Here is a 13,274-nt window from a genome sequence, read left to right on the forward strand (position 1 = left end):
AAGCCTGAGTCACCTACCAACTCCTAGATTTTTGTCCAGGATGATTTTTGTCCAAGATCATGGGAATGATGTATTTTCTTCCTGAGTGACATGGGCAATTTAGTCAATTCAGGATGGTCACCTAAAAAAAATAGATGTGATCAGCAAAGAAAGAGGGGATTGGATGGACAGGAGAAAGGTCTACTAGATATCCATAGCACTCCCTTTCAGTCTACTTCCTGTTAAGAGTGATCTATTTCTTAAGACTTTTACCTTCTTAAAATTATCTCGTTTTAGCTTCTAGATTTCTTAATGTGTAACTGATCAGCTATATATTTAAGGACTCATACAGGAAATGTGTACCCCAGGTAACAAATTAATTAATATTATTAATTATAAAACCATCAAACTTTCCTATATAATATGTTATATCAAAGTCTATCCATAATTTTCCCTAAAAGATCAAATTCATTTTGAGATAACTCTGTTCTTATTTTCTTTATTGGAAGCTAATAACTAGTGAAATTACTAACAAAAAGTTCCTATATTATCTGGCAAAAAATTTGATTGTTTTGTACTTGTGTCAGGTCAAATTCACCTTTATTTTTTAAAAGATAGGAAAATAATGCTTACTTTGCCTAATTGTGTATCAAGTCCTGTTGCTTTTATAGATGGTACCCTTTATTATCAGAAACCTTTCTTCTGAGACAAGGGAACTGAGGTTCAGTTCAATGAAGTAGTTTCACTCATTTATATAAAGACTTGGTCAGCGCTTATTGAGTCTCTTCTCTGTGCTAGGCCTGTGTGTGGTGTTGGAAATGCAGTGCTCCCAAAGACAGGGAGGTAAACAGAGGGTTAATTAATGCATTCACACAATAAATAACTACTTCTTAAAGGAGTTTTCATGTCAACATTGGACCAGCTCCAGGGGAAAAAAACAGTCCTGCCTTTACAGAGGGTGCAGTCAAGCAAGAAATACTCCAATGCAGTAAGAGAAGTACTGTTCCACAGGTAAGCACAGTTCACATCCATAGCATACATTGGAAGCAGAGATGAAGGTAGGTAAAGAAGGACATTTTAGTGACATCCTAAAGGATGAGTAAGTGTGTCTGAGGTGATCAAGAGGTTTGGAAGTCATCACAGCAGGTTACTAATATTTGGTTGACTAATCCTTTGGGTACATACAGAATGGTATTGCCCTTCACTTTTGACCTCAAGCCCTGAGAAATGTGAGTGGGAGTGATACTTCTAGGCAAAAGCTTTCTAAGTCAGCATGCTAGGGGAACATCAGATGTTCCCATGCGTTGAGATAAGGGCTTCCCATGGGAATGCAAGGCTTCTCGATCACTGTTCATCAGAATAACAGTTGCCCAGGATGTTAATTAGTATTTTGGAGCAAAGGGTTCTGAGACCAAATAAATGCCAAAATCATTGTGTTAAAGAGGTTAAATGTGTACCTTTACCATAGTATTTCCTGGTACTCTCAGTATGCTAATAAGACTTGTCAAGTTACAAAAAGAAGATCAAATATCTATCATTCCTGACATTTGTTTTACCCATATGTCACTAAATCCAACAGATAATTTCCAGTCCTCACGTTATTTGACTGCTTAGGGATATTTAGCATGGTCACCCTCTTTTCCTAAGGTGTCGTGGCTCACTCATTCATTCAAGTGTGTATTAATTACTCCAATGACTGTTTATTGACCATGTAGCATGTGCTAGGCCCTGTGCTGATCACTGAAGATAAAGCAGTGAGCACAAATAGGCATGATCCATTGTTTCACGACGCTTATAGCCACCGGTGGAGGTAGACTTTACATCAGCAAAAGGATGCTTAGTTAAGTTCAAGATAAGTAATCTTGAAAGGAAAGATCTTACAACCAAGGAGACTGATCTATCCAGAAGGGTGGTGAGAAGGAGTTACTGAGGCTATGAAAGTGGGGGTGACAGGACAGAGGAACAAGCATTTCAAGAGACCTGAAACTAGCTGGAAAAGAGCAGTGCAAGACTGAGAAAATGTTCATAAGTCTAGCGTGGGTCAAGCACAGAAAGAATAATTACTTGGCAGTAACCACCAGGTCATAAAGACCTGATATATGTGTGTAAAGGTTCAGTTCTAAACAATCTGGTAACCCATTGAAGGAGTTTGGGCTGGAGAGGGGTTATGGAGAAGGGGTGCTCTTTTTGGCCCTTATCACAGTTGATCATCATACATGTATTTGGAATAGGAACCCTACCTGTAAAAGTTCACCGTTTTGTTTCTGGAGTCCACCATAGTGACTAGTCCATAGTAGTCTATAAATTTTTATTGAATGATTGAAAGAATGAATTACATGACACTTTCTACCTTAAATCTTCTCCCATAGACTTTCCACAATTTGAAAAGCAATGCCTTGATTCACAATTTTTCAAATTCCACAATTTAAAAAGCAACACCCTAATTGAGTGCTTTTCAAACTTTAATGTGAATATGAATCATATGAGGATCTTGTTAAACTGCAGCCGGTCTAGGGTGGGGCTAAAGGTTCTTCAGTTCTAACAACTCCCAGGTGAGGCTGATACTGGTGGCCCCTGGAATACACTTGAGTAGCAATGTCCTAAGCCTTGAATTCAAACCTGGATGTACAGAGCAGAGTGAACTCAGCATACTCCCTTCTCTATTAGTGGTTCTTATAAGTGACTGCTCATAAAAATAATCTGGAAAGTTAAAAAAAAAAAACATACCATCTAGATCCCATCACTAGGGATTTGGATTCAATCTGGAAACGGGTGTGAGCACTGGAAGTCTGAAACAGCTCCCTTTGCAAGCCTAATGAACAGCCGTGGCTGAGATTCAGTGTTTTATATAAAGGTCTACCTCTGGACTGCTTGGAGTTAAATCCAGCCACCTTGCCCTTTCCCCTCGCTCCTCCAGTCTCTCGCCAGCCTCTACTTACTCTGCTCATTAGCCTAGCTCCTGCACAGATGGTGTCTGTGGGCATGCTGATGACTTCCATCACCATCAGGCTGCTCATTGCCTGAGGTGCGGCAAATAAATCCTCTGTGCAGGTGTAATAAGGAAAAGAGGAATGTCTTCTCTTGTGATGTATTCTATCAAAATCGAAATCCCCTTGGCTGTCTTGCAAGGAAGTATACTTTGTCATGTTAGTACGAAAGAGAGTGAATGACACCTTCATGCATTTACTTTTCTTTCCTTTTCTTCTTCTTCCTTTTTTTTTTTAAACCTTCCAGATGTTCAAAGCTTGGTATTTAATATCCCATGTTTGACGTTTCAGTCTTCCACCATCTGCCACACAAAGCGTTTGAGCAAGCTAAGGCGAAGAGGCATTGATAACAGTTTAAGTCAGCAGTGACACAATTTGATGACCCCAGCCAAGGTAAAAATTCCAATACTAATAATTAATTAATGAGGGTTCTCATGTATCTCCCCCAAATTTTCTGATAGCATCAGCCTTTTGCCACTGTGTGAAGACAGGATTACATCTCAACATAGCCTGTTAGGTCTTCATCAAATTATATCCTTTCCCTCTTTTGCTGGACCAGGGATGGCCTACTTCTAATTTAGAAGCATAATTGCATTTGGCCTTTCAAGAGTTAACAAATTCCCAGAAATACAATATAAATAAGATCAATAACAAAACATTAATATTGAATATTAATATTTAAGTATAAATTAGCTTCATCAATCAATAGAAAAATAATGCAAACAATTTCGAATTTTAAGGAAAAGGAAAACAGAACCCTAAGAACAAGCAGAGTATTGTATATTCCTATGTTAATTGCACGGAGCCCCCTTGCTCCTAGCATCTACATACTACAAAAAGTCTTGTTGATAGTTCATTGTTAACATTGTCTCACGTTATAACTTTTTTTTTTTCCATCTTTTGGTCAAAGCTCCTCTCCTTTTAGGCTGGGAGGTTTTTAAAATCCCTACTTATTCTTGCTTTTCCCTCCTGATTTTCCATTCTGAGCAATCAGAAATCTCACTAGGCTTATTGTTTGCTCTTCAGCCAGTGCATGGATCTCCTTCACTTTCACTTGGATGCTAATACAACTCACATCTCCCATATTCAACTTGAGGTCAAATACAATTCCAAATCATGTTTCCAGATATAAGAGGAATTTAACCAGTGCAAGGACTGTAGGCGGTAGGTGTGTCCTAATGAATCTCTGGCCCATTGGATGCAAGAAGAGTAATTTAAGAGAGAGAATTCTTTAAAGGCCTTTTGTGATTTAGAAAGTAATTTCCTGGAAGTTGGGTGGGGGTGTTAGCAAAATTTTCAAATTGGCACAGGATAGGGTCTCTCTGTTCAGGGTTCACCACTGACATGTATAAAAGCCTTTTGCTCAATTCTCAAACTTGGTTCTATTTCAGAGGTTAGAACCTGAGTTGAGGACTGGTAGTTCCTCTGTCATCCTCTGTGCTCTAGATAGTGGGAATTTCTCCTAGAAACCAGAAAAGTCTTGATTAATTTTCTTAGTTTTGAGCTCAATTGCCATTTTGAGCATTTTTAGTGTGACTTAATGTGCAATTAACTAATAAATTAGGAGTTTAATGAAGCATTGTTGGGAGCTTCTATATTAATGGTTATCAACATAGTATATATCACTAATCATTGATCTGATAATATCCCATAAAGACATGAGGACACTAATGAAATTCTTCTTAGATTCTCAGAATAACTAATTTCCTCTCCATAGAAAGTCTGAAGGAATTCTTCTGGAAGGACATTTCTCCCTTCATGTAAACTCTCCCTGAACACATCCAGTACAAGATCCTCGAACTTTTTTTCAGTTGGCTAAGTTACTTTTGTAATCAGATAAATATAATGTATGTTATTTAAGAAAGAAAAAGCCTGATTGTTAGATATACATATTGCATTTAAAAAAAATTATCCCAATATTATAGTACCCATATCAGAATCACAACACCTCCAGCAGGAAGCGTGGATACATTTTTTAAATGGCAGGGCTCTAGATGGAAACTCTGTGAAGTAGTGGCCCTCTTTTACACCCGTTCTTCTATCCCCTGAATAGGTAAGGACCCCCTAACTTGCTGACAATTGCCTAATTCCCTTCATAGGTATTTCAAATTCACCAGCCATCATTAATCAATAGTTATGCCAGTAAGTGTCCCAAATTATAGAGGTGGATAACTCATATTCTCTTAGAACATACCAGCCTAGGGATTCATAATACCAAAATTTGTCTTACCCAGGCTCCCCATAAGTCATAATATCTGAGCCCTCTTCAATGATCTTCTGAACACTTTCAGAGGGTCTTACGGGGGTGGTCCTTATGCTCTTAGAGTCCTCGTAATTACTGAGTGGATTCACCCCTTTCTTTCTCTTCTATTCCAGTTCTCCTCTTGAAGAGAGGACACTGTCATGGACAAGAAGAGAACCCATGACTAAGAGACTGTTGCCCCTACCAAAGCTGCCAACATTCAAGGTCAAAAGGGTTGTGCCCATGTGAGTGTGACACTGTTGCTGCCCCCTAGTTCCACTGATACAATTGGTGGTGCGTTGCAATCCCAAGGGATGGCTGAGATGGCCAACACGACATTCTCTATTGTAAACCGCTGTAAACAGACTGTCCCAGAGCCAATCTGAATGCTGCTTATCCTGCATTTCCAAGAACTCCCATCTAGTTCTGACCCACAATTTTTAGAACTTTTATACTCTTGACTTTCTCTTACTTAAGGATAAATTATTCCTGGGCAGCTTCTTAATCTGCCTCCTAAATAGTTTCCTAACTGCCACCTTCGCCACCACCAATCTTGGTTGACTGGCATACCAGATATTTCTGATTATCAGGGGACATCTAGTAGATATCCATTATAGATGTTCCTAAAATTAAGCCATGGTCACGTAAATTAGCAGTATCCAAAAGCCCCACTATCAGTAAAATCTCAAACTGCATCAGTATAATTTGAGTTTTAACATGCACAGACATGAGCGGTGTAGTTATTTATTCATTCTGGTGTGGTGTACCAGAAAGAAAATTGAAGTGAAAACCAAGAGATGGATTAGGGCCTGTTGTTCCCTGAATTAGCTTTATAAGCGTGGGCAAGTCTCAAAATTCCTAGCTCACTGGAAAAATTAGGAATTCAACTCAAAATCTCTAAGGTTTCTTCCAAGATTCCTTTCAGGTCAAAATGAAAACACTTTAAGGGACCCTGTTTGGGTAGAGTAGCAATGAGATGGTGCTTGCTAACAGCATTTAGGTTCTGTCGTTTAATGTTAAAGCATCAGTTTTCATGACCTGTGTTATTATAACTAAAAAGAAGAAGCTCACCAGACAGACGTTGTATGACACACTTTCAAATTTTTGTTTCAAAGCTTGTAGGTGGGCTCGGCCTGGTGGTGCAAGTGGTTAAGTGTGCATGCTCCACTGCGGTGGCCTGGGGTTCTCCGGTTCAGATCCCGGGCACGCACTGACACACCACTTGTCAGGCCATGCTGTGGCAGGAGTCCCATATAAAGTGGAGGAAGAGGGGCATGGATGTTAGCCCAGGGCCAGTCTTCCTCAGCAAAAAGAGGAGGATTGGCAGATGTTAGCTCAGGGCCAATCTTCCTCACACACAAAAAAAAGCATGTAGGTGCAGGAAACAGGCTTTAAGATTGCTTTCAAGTTATATTTCTATCTATATAAGAGAAAATAGGTCTTCATAAGAGTACCAAAGGCTGAGAACCATCACAATTAGCAAGGATTGCAAGCAAAACAGTTTAGGAATACAATATAAAGTAGAAAGCCAAATGCAGAAAAGAAAAAGACATTTATAAGTTTAGTAAGAACCCTCAGCCACTCTTTATTCAATGAATATACATCTTTTGAAAAACCTCCCACTGAGATTCAAATTACACAGGCAGAGAAAGAAAGAGAACATATGAGTTATTTAGGGCCGAGTTATAACATAAATGTAAATACCACTACAAAATGCCTGTATTGGTAATGGGATTAAGTAGGTTATGTGCATTTTTTTTTCTAGCATCTACTACTGGATTTGAAAGTAGAACTGCAATTGGAATTCAAGTTGACAAGTGAGAAATTTTCGTACCTGAAAAGAAGTTTAATCTCTCTTTAATTGACTCTTTGATCAGAATAAAGATTTATAAGAAGAAAATGCAATATGCTTCTGATAAGGAATTAGGGATGATGAATGGGGGAGCTATTAGCATTATGGGGATTCCAGGAAGGCATATATTTCAAGACAAAGTAACCTTTATTGAAGCAAAATAATTTAAGAAGTGAACTTGTTGGTTAGATTCGAATTTATGTGCAAAGTACTTCTTAAACTTCCTGATAACAAAATCCCAGTTCTCGCATTGTTACAATAGCAATTTAGAACAAGTTCTTCTTGTCTTTATTAGGTGCTTGACAAAAACACAGGTAGCCTATAAAGCTCCATAAAAGCGGGGAGAATGTTGTTTATATTTTCCATAAAGGTCTTAGCTCACTATGAATGCTAAATGGATGCTAAATCCGAGTCATGAAAATGCCTCTCTAATGAGTACTAAAGAATTCCCAGAGTCAGATCATGCCTTTGTAACCAGCGTCAAACATCAGCCTTTCCTGCCTTTGTATCAAAATGGTTCTCAGAAGCTCTGTGCCCATAATCCTTATCATCCACAGACCAGGTACTCAGTAAGACTTCACTAAATTAATTTTAGAGTTTTGTTAAAATAAGATGCTCCACCAAAAAAAGAGTTCTTAGTAGGACCCATATTTCCAGCTCTGCAACCATAATGAAAAGTTGTGTTGTTGTTTTTTTTAATGCCAAAACACAATGCGAGTAAAATTCCAACTTCAATTTCATGGACAATCATTATAATCATTCTTCTGCATACAGTCTCAAGTTCTTCCTCTTTCTTTATTCATCCTATTCACTTTACAATGCTAGCCCTAGTTAAATTCTACTTTGCATCTGCACCCGCATAGCTAAGCATGGTTGGAGACCAGAGCTATGCTGGCTGGTCTCATTTTAAATTCATGATCACTAACCTCAAGTGGGCCCTAATGCTGCCCAGCCATCAGAACACGTTTCCCTAGTCTAATTTGTTTTCATCTCTCCTAGACAACCAGGTCATACTTTCTCTTCTCTCCTCAAACATCCAACATATTGGTTCCGTTCTCACTTTCTGCTGATGACCTTGTGTTCTATTTGACTCATAAAATAGAAATGATCTCATGATTTCATCTACCCACATCAGGATTATTATATTAGTTCAACATATTCTGTCATCTCTCCTAGTATTTTTGATAAAATTTCCCCTCAAAGACATTGTTCCAGCAATTCTCCCCTCAATCCTGCAACAATTTTTCTCTGTCTACTGGACAATTGCCATCAGCATACAGACATGCTGGTACTTGTCCTATCTTAAAAAACAAAATGAAAATCTCTCTACTTCTCTTAACCCTACTCCTCCAACTGCAGTCCCTCTTTCTCTTTCTCCTTTAACAGCAAGATTTCTTGAAAGATTTGCCTATCTTTGCATCTCTAGTTCCTCTTCTCCATTTTCTATTGAACCCAGTCCAAATAGGGTTTTGCCTCCACCACTCCACTGAAGCTACTTGGTCAAGGTCACCATGACTTTCACACTGTTAAGTCCAATGATCAATTCAGTCCTCATCTAACTTGACCTGTCAGCACCATTTGAGAGTCACCCCATCTTTCATCTTTTATTCACTTTCTTCCTTTGTCTTTACTCTCCTCACATCACTTCTGTCTCATTGGCCTTTCTTCTTTCATCTCCTTTTCTCCTCTGTAGTCACTTAAAGTAAGAGTATCCCAGGGCATAATTATTTGACTTCTTCACCTGTTTATCTATGGCTCTTTCTTGGGGATCTCATGCAGTCACTGATGGCTACTAAATGTCTATCTCTGGGATGATATTGTCACCTAATTCCAGATTTATATATATATAACTGCCCACTTGATATTTCTGCATAGATGTCTAAATGACATCTCAAAATTAACATCCTCCAAACCAAAATCTTAATTTCTACTGTTCCTGCAAGCTGCCAAAACCTAATTTCTTGGATAAAAATTTTGGAATCTTTCTTGACTTCTCTATTTCTCTGACACTCCACAGTTAATCCATTAACAAATTGTATTGTCTCTACCTTAAAAACATATCCAGAATCTGACTTCTTCTTACTTCATTCATATTTAATCCCCCAGTCCAAGTTGATCTACCCTCACATCAAGATTATTATTACAGCCTGCTAACTAGTCTATCCACCTTTGTTCTTGTTTAGCACTATCTATTCTTAGTATAGTAAGAAGAGTGATCCTCTTAAAATTTAAGTCAGATCATGACTCCACTGAGAAACCTGCAATAAATACTATAATGGCTATTTATCACTGCATAATAAATTATACTAAAATATAATGGTTTTTAACAACAATCTTTTATTGTCTCTCATGGATCTGTGTGTTGACTAGTCTCAGCTGAGTACCCCTGGCCTCAGGGTCTTTCATGCAAGTGCTGAATGCTAACAGATAGTGACTGGGGCTTGTGTAGTCTCCAGGCTTGAGTGGGTTGGATTTTCAAGATTGTTCATCCACATGGTTGGTAGTAGATGCTGGCAATTGACTGGGAACTCAGCTAGCTGTCGATCAGATTGCTTATAATGGTTTCTCCATGTGGGTTGGGTTTCTCAGAGCATGATGTCTGGGTTCCAAGAATGAGTATTCCAAATAACAGGAAGTGAGAGCTGCCAGTCTATAAAAACCTAGGCCCAGAAACTGGCACAATGCCACTTCTGTTGTGTTCTGTTGGTCAAAGCAGTCAATAAGCAGCCACCCACATTCAAGGGAGGGAGACATATATGCCACCTTGCAGCAGAATGAATGTCAGAGATTCTGTGACCGTTCTTAATCTGCCACAGTTTCCATCTCATTCATAGTAAAAAGCAACATTGTTACAGTGGCCTTCAAAGACCTACACAATAAGGACTCTAGTTATTTCTCTGATGATCTCATCTTCTACCAGCTTCCGTTATCTCACTACCATCCAGCTACACTGACCTTCCAGCTATTCCTCAAAGCCTGAAAGCCTTAATGGTTGCCATTTTCTCTTTCCATAATCCTTTTCTCTCAAGTATTTATGTATCTATTATGGCTTGATCCTTCTTTTAATCTCTGTTCAAACATAACCTTCTCAATGAGGCCTTTCCTGATAACCCAACATATATATATGTATATTTGGTTTGCTGTCTGTCTCTTATCACTAGAAAACAAGATCTAAAGAGTAGAGATTTTCAACTGTTTTGTTTACAGCTGCATCTGTGGTGTCTAAAATAGTTCTTGGAAGATTGAGGAAACTCAACAGTTTTTTTTTTTTTTTGAATGAGGGAACATATGCTGCATTTAATTCTCAATAGTAGTTTTATCCCATTCAGCTGCAGCAACTTAGGATTTTGCCCACTGTGTCACTCGGACTTCATTAAAGAACTGTTTGTGGAAAGGATTGCTCATCCCCCAGCTACTTGATCACACTCAGAGAACTCCTGGTGCATTCAGCATTTAGAAGGGTAACTTGTTCTGAACACATAATGGTTGAACTATTAACTATGACACAAGGACATCTCATTAGGAAGCAAAGGTGGCAGTAGAAGATAATAAATGCACTCTCCAACACCACCTTGGAATTGGAAGAATCCAAATAATTGAAAGCATTGCTTTGTAGTATGTTAGAGTTTTGAGGTCTATAAGCCTATTTTCTAGGATTTATATGTACATAGATTTAAATCAGGCTAAATTCAGGTTAAATGTTATAAGCTCAGAAGTCATCCTTTGAAGACTGTTAGTTTCTCTTCACCTTCAGTCTAGGCTTCTGTCCATTTACCATATTACCTCTGGCAAACAGATCAGAGTCTTAAGAGATGAGCACTCACTTTGTTCCTTCATTTATGAGGTCCTCCTAAGATTTCTTACAAGCTCAGTTTCATTTAAAACTGCAAGATATAAATAAATTGCTGAATTGCCAAAAGTGTCCTTCTCACCATGGACATTAGTTATTATTAAAAATTGTAAATTTCAAAGTTGATTAATTCAAATTCTATTGTGGTTGTTGCTGATTATTTTCCAGAGCTAAGCTGTCAATACACCATTGTTTGGAACATGTTCATTAGCTAACTTTCCGATGGTGCAGCTGGAATATGGAACACACAATGAAGTTTTCCAAAGGTACTTTTGCCTGAAAGAAATTTGACCCTTGTTAATGAGACTTCAGCACTAGATGTCAAAGGAATTAAAGGGGAAGCTTCTAGTATAAATATGTTATTGAAGACAAAGTCACTGGGTTCTTAGCAACAGGGGCAGCTGAACCCAGGAAATGCAGCCTACATTTTATCTGCAGATCAGCATAGAACAGCAGCCCTGATCCATCTGTGAAAGGTTACACCAATGCAGAGGCAGAGAGCAAGTTCAGCAGGAAAAAGGGTGACCCTGGGAAGGATGTCATTCAAAATTGGTTTGAAGGATGCCCAGGAACCAGCTAGTGGGTCACTTCTCCTGGTATCAGGAGATGATTATTCACTTGGCAGCGAATTTCAAGAACTGTTTCATATTCAGTAGGTCAAGATGCTTCAGGATCCTGCATTGATTATAATCATTGCAATGCTGTTAACCTTTATCGAGCACTTACTCTGTGCCAAAACTATCATTGAATATAGGTATTATGTCGTGAATCATAAAACAACACCAAGCCCTTTAATTTTTCCTTCTAATGCATATTAATCTACCCATATCAGTCCATCTCCACTACAACCACCAGCCAGCATTGTCTTTCACCTGAAGCATGTCAATAGCATCCAGGCAGCCCTCCCTGCTGCCATTCTTATGTCTCAATCAGTTTTCTGTACAAGAGACAGATTGATCTTTTTATATGGTCATGATATATTGTGTGTCATCTGGCCCCTCCCTACCTTACCAGCTTAATTTCATACAATTTTGCCCCTCAGTTTCTATATTCTAGTTGCATTAGTCTTTTATTTTTTATAGTTCCTTGAATATACTTTGCTTCTTCAGGATTTACAGACACTTTCCTATAGGAGGCACATCTTTTCATACTTATTCTGTCCCATGTTACTTGGCACACCCCTGTTCTTCATTTTTCAAGTCTTAATCTTCCTGTTAGACACTTCCTTAACCTATATCTCTCTTTCACAGCATTTACTGTAATTGAATGTAAAGAGTTCATTGCACAATTATTTTGTTTCCATTTCTAATGTGCTAGAACGTAAGCTTCATAAGAGCAGAGACCATAGCTTTGGCTAATTTCTCATGTCCTTAGTAAGCAGCTACATAGCTTGGATATAATTAGCACTAAATATAAGTTTTTGAGTGAAGTAATGGACTTTTATGCCTGTAATATTAAGAGAAATTGACATTTTGAATGAGAAGCATCGCTTTCACAAGGAAGATATCACATAAAAAATGGACAAGGGAGAGGGGGGCGGAGTCAAGATGGCGGCGTAGGCAGACTCTGAACTCACCTCCTCCCGTGGACACAGCCAATTTACAACTACTCGTGGAAAAATTACCCCTGAGACAGTACTGAAAACTGGATAAGAGGAACTCCTGCAACAACGGACAATCCTAACTGGGGTAGAAGAGGCAGAGACTCCCTTCTGGAGAGGAAAAATGCCACCTTCACAAGCCGCCAGCTTCACGGCCGCCGGGAGCAGCTCAAAGGTACGCAGCCTCCCTGGAGGCGCGGGGCCCTGAGCCGGGGAGCGCCCCCGCTGTGGGCATTTTGTGGACCCAGCACAATTGAGACCAGCAGCATAATATCTGACTTTGCCTGCTACTAAAGCATTGGGTAGCACCCCCAGAAAACCCGGTTCACAAAGAAACTAAAACTGGCTCTTAAAGGGCCCACGCACAAACTCACCCGTTCCAGAAAGCATCCTAAAATCACCAGAAAGAAAGGTGCACAGTGCTTCGGTGACAAGAGACTCACCTAATAGGCCCTGAGTGCATCTCGGTGAGGGGTGAGACCTCTCCAGGGACTGGGACATTGGCGGCGGCCATTGTTGTGGCCTGGTGTGAGCGTGCTGACACAGACGCCATTGGAGTTCTCCTGAGACCTGCTAGCCCAGGGTCTGCTCCACCCGCTAGAGCACCGATTTAATCCAGCTCAGCCAGGGCAGGCAGCCCACCCTAGAGACTGGCCCCACCTAACAACAAGCCCTCAGGCAACGTGTGGGCCTGCATAGATTGGTGACTGGATTCTCTGCAGCCTGGCAACTGAGCTGACTTGAGCGGGGCAGGGTGTGCACAA

At 39.5% G+C, this 13,274-nt stretch overlaps 1 long non-coding RNA gene across 1 annotated transcript in view; it reads right to left on the minus strand.

Annotated features, from left to right (window-relative positions):
• The window catches only part of LOC147916403 (uncharacterized), a 332,266-nt gene extending 319,199 nt beyond the window's left edge, over nucleotides 1-13,067 (minus strand). Inside the window, exon 1 of the long non-coding RNA XR_015552884.1 lies at nucleotides 12,954-13,067. This is a non-coding gene — a long non-coding RNA (uncharacterized LOC147916403). The remainder of the gene's footprint in view (nucleotides 1-12,953) is intronic.
• Nucleotides 13,068-13,274: the final 207 nt, after the last annotated feature.

Source organism: Ceratotherium simum, chromosome 8, assembly GCF_057802395.1.
Source record: "Ceratotherium simum simum isolate JZ-2026a chromosome 8, ASM5780239v1, whole genome shotgun sequence".
NCBI classification, from domain to species: Eukaryota; Metazoa; Chordata; class Mammalia; order Perissodactyla; family Rhinocerotidae; genus Ceratotherium; species Ceratotherium simum.